The sequence below is a fragment of the Salvia splendens genome, chromosome 10 (genome assembly GCF_004379255.2).
Source record: "Salvia splendens isolate huo1 chromosome 10, SspV2, whole genome shotgun sequence".
In the NCBI taxonomy this organism is placed as follows: Eukaryota; Viridiplantae; Streptophyta; class Magnoliopsida; order Lamiales; family Lamiaceae; genus Salvia; species Salvia splendens.
The window spans coordinates 9,259,649-9,267,414 of record NC_056041.1 but is presented as its reverse complement, the minus strand read 5'-3'; the positions used below and the strand labels follow the sequence as shown (position 1 = coordinate 9,267,414).

General features: G+C 31.9%; 1 long non-coding RNA gene across 1 annotated transcript; it reads right to left on the bottom strand.

Moving 5' to 3' along the window:
• Nucleotides 1–821: 821 nt before the first annotated feature.
• Nucleotides 822–3,919, bottom strand: LOC121750125. The gene is made up of 2 exons (XR_006039818.1): nucleotides 1,261–3,919; nucleotides 822–1,174 (listed from the first exon to the last, which is right to left on the bottom strand). It is a non-coding gene; the product is annotated as an uncharacterized LOC121750125 (long non-coding RNA).
• Between the last annotated feature and the right edge of the window lie 3,847 nt (nucleotides 3,920–7,766).

Here is a 7,766-nt window from a genome sequence, read left to right as displayed (position 1 = left end):
GCATCAAGCTCTACTCTCAGATCGGCAACCAAAGCAGTTCGGTCTCAGTAAGAGTTCGGCCTCAGCCTACAGCTCGGTAAAAGCCAACCAATCAAGCTCTGCTCTCAGGTCGGCATCAAGCTCTACTCTCAGATCGGCAACCAAAGCAGTTCGGTCTCAGTATTCGACCGAACAAGGAGTTAGTGGACCCATGCAGGATTTCCACAACTTCCAACACACCCACTACCACGTGGTGTCAACTCAGGCCACGATCGTAGGCCATGACCTACGCTACATGCAGGACCTCCATGACCTCCACGACATCCACAACCATCATTAGTGGTGATGCTAGCCACGATCTTAGTTCAATGTATAAATAGAACTTAGATCAGATAGAAGAAGGTTAAGCTCTCTAGAGATACGATATCATATAGCAAGTCTGTGTTGTAAGCTGTAATCCCAGATCAAGCAATACAATCTTGCCCTCCCTTCTTCCCGTGGACGTAGATTTACTTCAGTAAATCGAACCACGTAAATTCTCTGTGTCGTGATCTGCATTTTCATTCTCTACCAGCATTTACCAACATCAGAAACTCGCGGATTCATCACCTACCAAACCTTCCCAATAAATATAAACTAATAGTACTAGGATGGTACCAACGCTAATTTTTAGGGTTCGCCTTCTTTTTACCATGCTTAGTTTTTTAGGCCTGGCTGGCTCTAATTTATGTCAAAAAGTTTTGTAGTTGCGTGTATTAGTTCATGTTTATAATTAACAAACTATTGCATATAAATAACGAGTAGTATTATAGGAGTACTCCATATACCCACAGCAAACGGCTAACAGTAACAGCTACAGAGTCGTGCACCAAATCTTTATATGAAATGCATAGAAATATATCTTGGTCTGAATTGTCATGGTAGGGCTCACATAATTGAGTCTATATACTAGCGTTCGGTTCCCTAGATTTGGTGTTGGTTTGGAAAGTGTGGAAATTCTTATTTTAATCAAAGAATAGGGTTCTGACCCAAATACCCATGTTCCAATTTGTAAAATACATTATTGACCCAAAAATCTGGAGGGTATAATTGTAATCTCCCACGCAATTCTGGCCGTCACTTCAGCTCTCAGAAATGAAAACCACCTCAACAAAGAGATTTGAAAACAGTGCGGGCTTCTTGCTTTTCTAAGGCTCTGCAGAATTTAAACAAATAAGGTGAACATTAGAATTACTTTAGAAATAGGCTCATTTCTTGGTATTTCTGGTAAAGTGAACACACCCTTAATATACACGCTATGGACATCACATGCATTAATTGACGTAGAAACTGTTGAAGCAAAGCACCGTGAAATATACTTCCTCCGTCCCTTAAAAATAGACCACATTTACCATTTTGGAGTGTCCATTAAAAGTAAAAAAAAACCAATTTTATTTAAGGAAATTTTTTCAAGGTGGGTCTCATTCTCCACTAACACAACTCCATTCACTTTTTCTTTCTATCTCCCTCTTATTTTATCAATTCTACATTAAAACCCGCATCGTTTCAAATGTTGTCTATTTTTTAGGTACGAGAGAATAAATATTAAGGAACACAAACTGAGTTGTATATAAATTATTTGTAAATACAAGTTCAATGATAGCAATTCTATGCCCTGCAAATAGATGATTAAGAACATGGAGAGTAATATACAAGAAATTATTGAAGCTACAAATCTCTTCCCTTTTCCGGTGCAACTGAAAAATCGATTCCCATGCTTAGCCTTGGCAAGCAAGCAGTCAGTTGCAAGTATAACTTAGCTTCATTGTCTGTTCAACCTTAAACTAATCCTAACTAAACATCCTTTTAATTTCAATCTCATGTCTCACATCATACAAAAACTTTAGACTAATTAAAACGTCGACCACCAAATATGTTTATCATAAGCTTTGCAAATTTGAAGATACATAGACTGACACACACACTGCCATAGAGTTTGCTACCTTAAATTCAAACAATAATATGCAATGGGCATCCATGGTCCCCCTCTTTAAAGATTATTAAAAGAATCACTTATTTTTACCCATACTGTACACCAAACCATATGTACTGTCACGTATATTTTTTTGGTAAAAAGTGAGAATTACAGTTGGATTTGTAACGTAGATGACAAAAAATTAATGCAGCAGTTTCAAGACTAGAAGGACTGAAGGTGCAACCTAAATCTGTTGCAGCTACCAATATGATCAGCGCAATCTCAGGAAAGTACAAGTTCCTAAATCTTCTATACTCATTTCATCATCTTTATAAATATCTATACATTCTCTTATGACTCATTATATGGCATCATTCATCAACATCTATTTATATGCATATCAAGAGAAATTACTAATTCAATCACCTATGACCATCACAAAAATAAGGTGATATGTAGGAAATCTGGTTATTATATAACTAAATATATTTTCATTGAAAGTTCTATCTTATACGCGAAACATGGATAGGAAAACTTATTAAGGATCGTTTAAAATATATACTCAACAATCATGTAATCAAAATCAAAGGTGGAATATTTGTTTTGCACAAACTCTATTCTCCAAAAGGATCATTCATAATTTGAGATTTCATGGATATTTCTAGAAGAATTTTAAAATTTTCAGTCATTCATGTGGTCTAATTAACATATAAAAATCTTACGAATCAAAATATTATGCGCAGAAGCTAGGGTTTTGTAAGGTCGAACAGACAATGAAGCAAAGGCACACTGCAAAAGGCGACAGCTCACTTAACAAGAATATTATGGAAATCACTTGTTTCACCTCACCAATCCATATCATCATCTCAATCTTCTCACCGTGAAAACCCCTAATTAATATGACGAGCACAAACCTTAGATAATAAATTAAAATTCAACAAAAACTGAGAAATTTATGGAAGTTGCTATAAGCTTGTGCAAGATCAGAAGTAATCAAGATAAGATGTGTGTGTTTGTGTGAGGGAGATGGAGAATTGAAGAAAAGAGAAGAGAAAGTCATGGATGCAGAGGCGGCATCATGATGATTGTTGATGAGTGGAATTTATAGGCACACAAATAAAGGTTCCAAAGATATTTGGCTCGTGTGGAAGTAATCAAAGTGATTAAAATCTATGCTCTCACACGTGACTTTAGGTTTGACCGACTGGTGAAGATTTATGCCTTTTTAATTCACATTTTCACCAACCCATTCTACCCCAAATTGCACCAAATTAGAAATTAATCTATGTTTTCATTATTCTCCAACTTAACACATAATTTAAAGTTTACGTTTTCTTTAAAATAATTTAGGACTGCTATTTATGTTGAGATAGTACGCCCTTTTATTTTATAAGCAATAAATAGGTACTACAAATATTTTGTGGGCCGGGGTACATGATAAATGATGCCACTCCGCTATAATTCACTAAGTATTAGTAATATATTATACATATACCTTAAAAGGAGGGATTATTGTGACATATCTTTGCATGTCAAGTTGTAACTAAATACCAAAATACAAAAGTCATAGAAGGGAATTTAACTCCCCAACTTTCTTATAATTATCACCCCTTCGTATTGATCTAACGACTTAGTTTTAACTCAAAGAATACAATAATTCATTGTGGCAATTTGAGATAATTAGTTAATTAAATCAAGTATGTATATGCTAAAATGAAAAGGAGAAGAAGAGGAAATTGAATGAAATTAGGGTTTTGGGAGACGTTCAATAACAGACAAATTAAGCATGAAAACCACTCACCCTTTTTCATATTCCAATGGCGGCTTCTCTGCTCCTATATATATATATATATATATATATATAGAGAGAGAGAGAGAGAGAGAAATTGTTGTATTGATAAACTTATTAGCTTCAGGCAATGAAACTACGTTATTGGTGGTGTTGGCTTAGATTTAATAAGCAGAGATGAAGATGTGGAAAGAGGTACGTCGAGACTTAATTCCATAATGGTCTGCCAGATTTTAAAGGCAAAATTTGAAATTTATTGAATTTAAATTGTACATGGCTCATGTGAACTAATTCAATAATTGCTCAAACCTCTTTGACTGACTGGTGAGATTTCAAATAGGCTTCTAACTCCCCACCTTCCACAACTTCGGTTTTCTCACATATCATATAATTAATTTCAGATTATTTGAAAGTACTATACTTTCTGTTCCGAGTTAATTGAAACACTTTTAGTGGACACGTGAATTAAGAAATTTGTGTTTAAGGAACAAGAGAGAAAAATATGAGAAAAAATAATGTATTCTTTTTGTCTAAAATGAAAATGATTTAACTATCTTGAGACAATTCAAAAAGAATACGACTCAGCTACATCAAAATGGAGGGAGTATATTATTTCGTAGCACTGCAAAAAATTCACTATATACAATAATTATGAAATAATCCACCAAATTAAAGAGACTTTTTCTAATCACAATAATCCGAAACTATGGAGTAGCACTGCAAAAAATTCACTATATACAATAATTATGAAATAATCCACCAAATTAAAGAGACATTTTCTAATCACAATAATCCGAAACTATGGAGTATCCACTATATACAATAATTATGAAATAATCCACCAAATTAAAGAGACATTTTCTAATCACAATAATCCGAAACGATGGTACTCCATATTGTTCGGTATTTAATGTGGTCAGACTCATACATCATTGTACATTTGTACGCAGGGTAATTGTTAATTTTACTAGGAAAACATAGCTATTTTTTATGAATGAGAATGAATATACTCTTTCAATAAATCCCACTAATACCAGGGGCTCCAATATTAACGGGGCATCACAAATTTTAACTTAATTTGAATGTATTGATTCATGAATATTAATTTCTAATTCAATATAAATATGCTTTTATATTTTGTGATGTCTAACTGATATTAATATAATAGAGAATTAATATGATATGCAAAAGGCGCACATGCACTAATTTGCACGGATATAAACTTGATTCGCCTAGCTAGCTATTATATTTTTATTATTATTATTATTATTATTATTATTATTATTATTATTATTATTATTAATTAATTAATTAATTAATTTGGTATTTTTACTAAATTCGACGACACTACTTGGTGGGATAGATAAATTTAAAGCCAGCGGGTACAGAAAATCGACAAAACACGAATATAGAAAGTTTAGACACACGAATATCGATTAGCTTTATTAGTGTAGGACATGATCAATTAGATATTACTACTGCTACTACTTTGTGTAAGACATGATCAGGATTGAAGCTTGACAAATAAAATTGAAAGAACTAGCTATTTCATTTTTGTTTAAATTTAAAACTCACACTTAAACCAATAAGAATCCCTTTTCTTCTTTATTCAATGATGTGGTAATAATAATAATAATAATAATAATAATAATAATAATAATAATAATAATAATAATAATAATCTTATATTAACTTAAAATGTGGTCCTCTGTTTGCATGTTTTGAAGCCTTGATTTTTGCGAAAACATGCTATTATAGGCCATAATTTCGTTAATTATGGCCCATAATTTGGTTATTAAGTCTGATATTTTATTAAAAATATGATTGCATTAGGGAGAGACAACACCCTTATAATATAATTAAGACCAAATATAATCTCGATCTTTGAACGTAAAGATGAATGACTAGGATTGAAGTAGACGGATTAAGCATGTAAATGTAGCAAAATGACAAAAATATCATAGCTGGGCTATTTCATATACTATCATTTAATTAGTATGATTGAACAAAATTAAGATTAATTAACAATATTTTCAAAATTGAATCGGCGCTACTAACTGATCGAAACATATTTTATCCAAAAAACAAAATTAAGAAACCAGACTTTAACTATTCCATATTTGTGTTTAAGGAATGACTGCGTAATTAAATGATTCTGAATTCGAATCTAGGAAAAAATTGAAGTGTACCTTTGCTATGAATTGACAACTAAAAATATTTGGTGCATTAACAAGTAGCTTGAGTGGGCCACTTCCTATAAGTTCAATTGGAATTTTGAGGTAGATATCTGTATGGCCATTTGGAAGTATGCCACAGACAGCTACATATTTTATTTATAATATAATGACGTAATACGGCCAACTACATATTTATATAATATAAATAATCTGATTATTCAACGGCGGCCGAAAATCTATTTATAATCCAAGTAGTAGGAGTATATTTTAGTATAGACTAGTGATGTTGTTGTAAACTATAACTATTTTCGCTATGTCTTTGTTTTGTCTAGTTATTTCATCTTTTTTTTTTGTATCTAGTCATGTTTCTAAGATAATTTATCTCAATTTATTTTTACACTCCCACGAAATCATTTGTTACAAATTTTACTTTTATCTTTCGGTGATAACATTATTTCTATCAAAGCTCGTGATATATTTTTTTATCATGTTCTTATTCGCACTCGCAATGAAATACACCAAATTAGCTTTATTTATTTATGATATTATTATTTTTGTTGTTGTATATCTAACTACTTCAATAACAACTCGTGGCAATATATCGAACAAAATAAATGCATATGTAAAAATAGAACTGACAATTTTTGACCCGACATAATAATTCGACACGAACTCGCACGAAAATAATGGGTTTGTGTCAAGCCTTATTGAGTTTGTGTCCTTATTGGGTCGACCCGTTAAGAACCCGAAAATTTCAGGCTGTGTTCGGGTTGGATACGGATAACCCATTAAGAAATAATAATATTGTTTTTATTAATTTTTAAAAAATAATGCTTTACTTTAGTTATTTATTTTCTTGTAGATCGGGTTTAAATCATGGAAAATAAATTTTTATCATGTAAATCAAGTTTTAAAATTAGGTTTATTTGTGTAATATTATGTTTAATCATGTAATATCATGTTTTAATTATGTAATATAGGATTCGGGTCGTTATCGTGTCGTGTCATCCCATATTATATCGTGTCGTGTCATCCCATATTATATCGTGTCGTTAACGGGTTCGTGTTCAGGTTTGAGGGTAGCAGGTCGAATTCGTGTTCGGATTTACAGTTTTCTTAACAGGTCGGGTTCAGGTTAGGCCTTTTTGAGTTGGGTCGTTATCGGGTGACCGATAACGACTCAATCCGCACGATTTGTCACCCCTATGTAAATATAAAAAAAGTACACTGTCAAAGTACAATGACAATTAATGATCCCTATATTCAAAGTAAGTAATCTCTAATTTGTCACAATTTGCTCTGGTATAGATTTGAAGAAATGTAGAAATAAAAAATGGGAAAAAGTTAATGGCACGTGAGTCTTATTAGTTTTAGGAATGAATGAAAATGTGAGTGAGAATAAGTTAGCTGAATGTGAGGTCCATTAAAAAATAGTAAAAATGAAAAGTGACAATTTTTTAGGAACGAACGAAAATGAAAATAAGTGAAAAGTTTCAAAGACGGGATGGAATATGTCAGACAGTTTAATTGAATTAATACTAGTATTATAATTTTCTTTTAAAATGAAAAGGGACATTATTTATGGTGCAAATAAAAATATGTGATAGCTATAAGTATTTTAAGACAAGGTAGTATATATAAATAGGCCAATGATTAATAAAATTTGGAAATCTAACATACTATCCCCGTCATCAGAAAATAGACAAACTTATAAATAACGCGAGTTTAACGTACAATTAATAAATTAAGAGATAGATGAGAAAAAGTAAAAGAGAGAAAAAAAAAGTAATATAAGTAGAGTTAATGAATTGTGAAGTCCACATTATTATTGGTGTGTAACTGGTTACAAACATTCCATATTTAAATT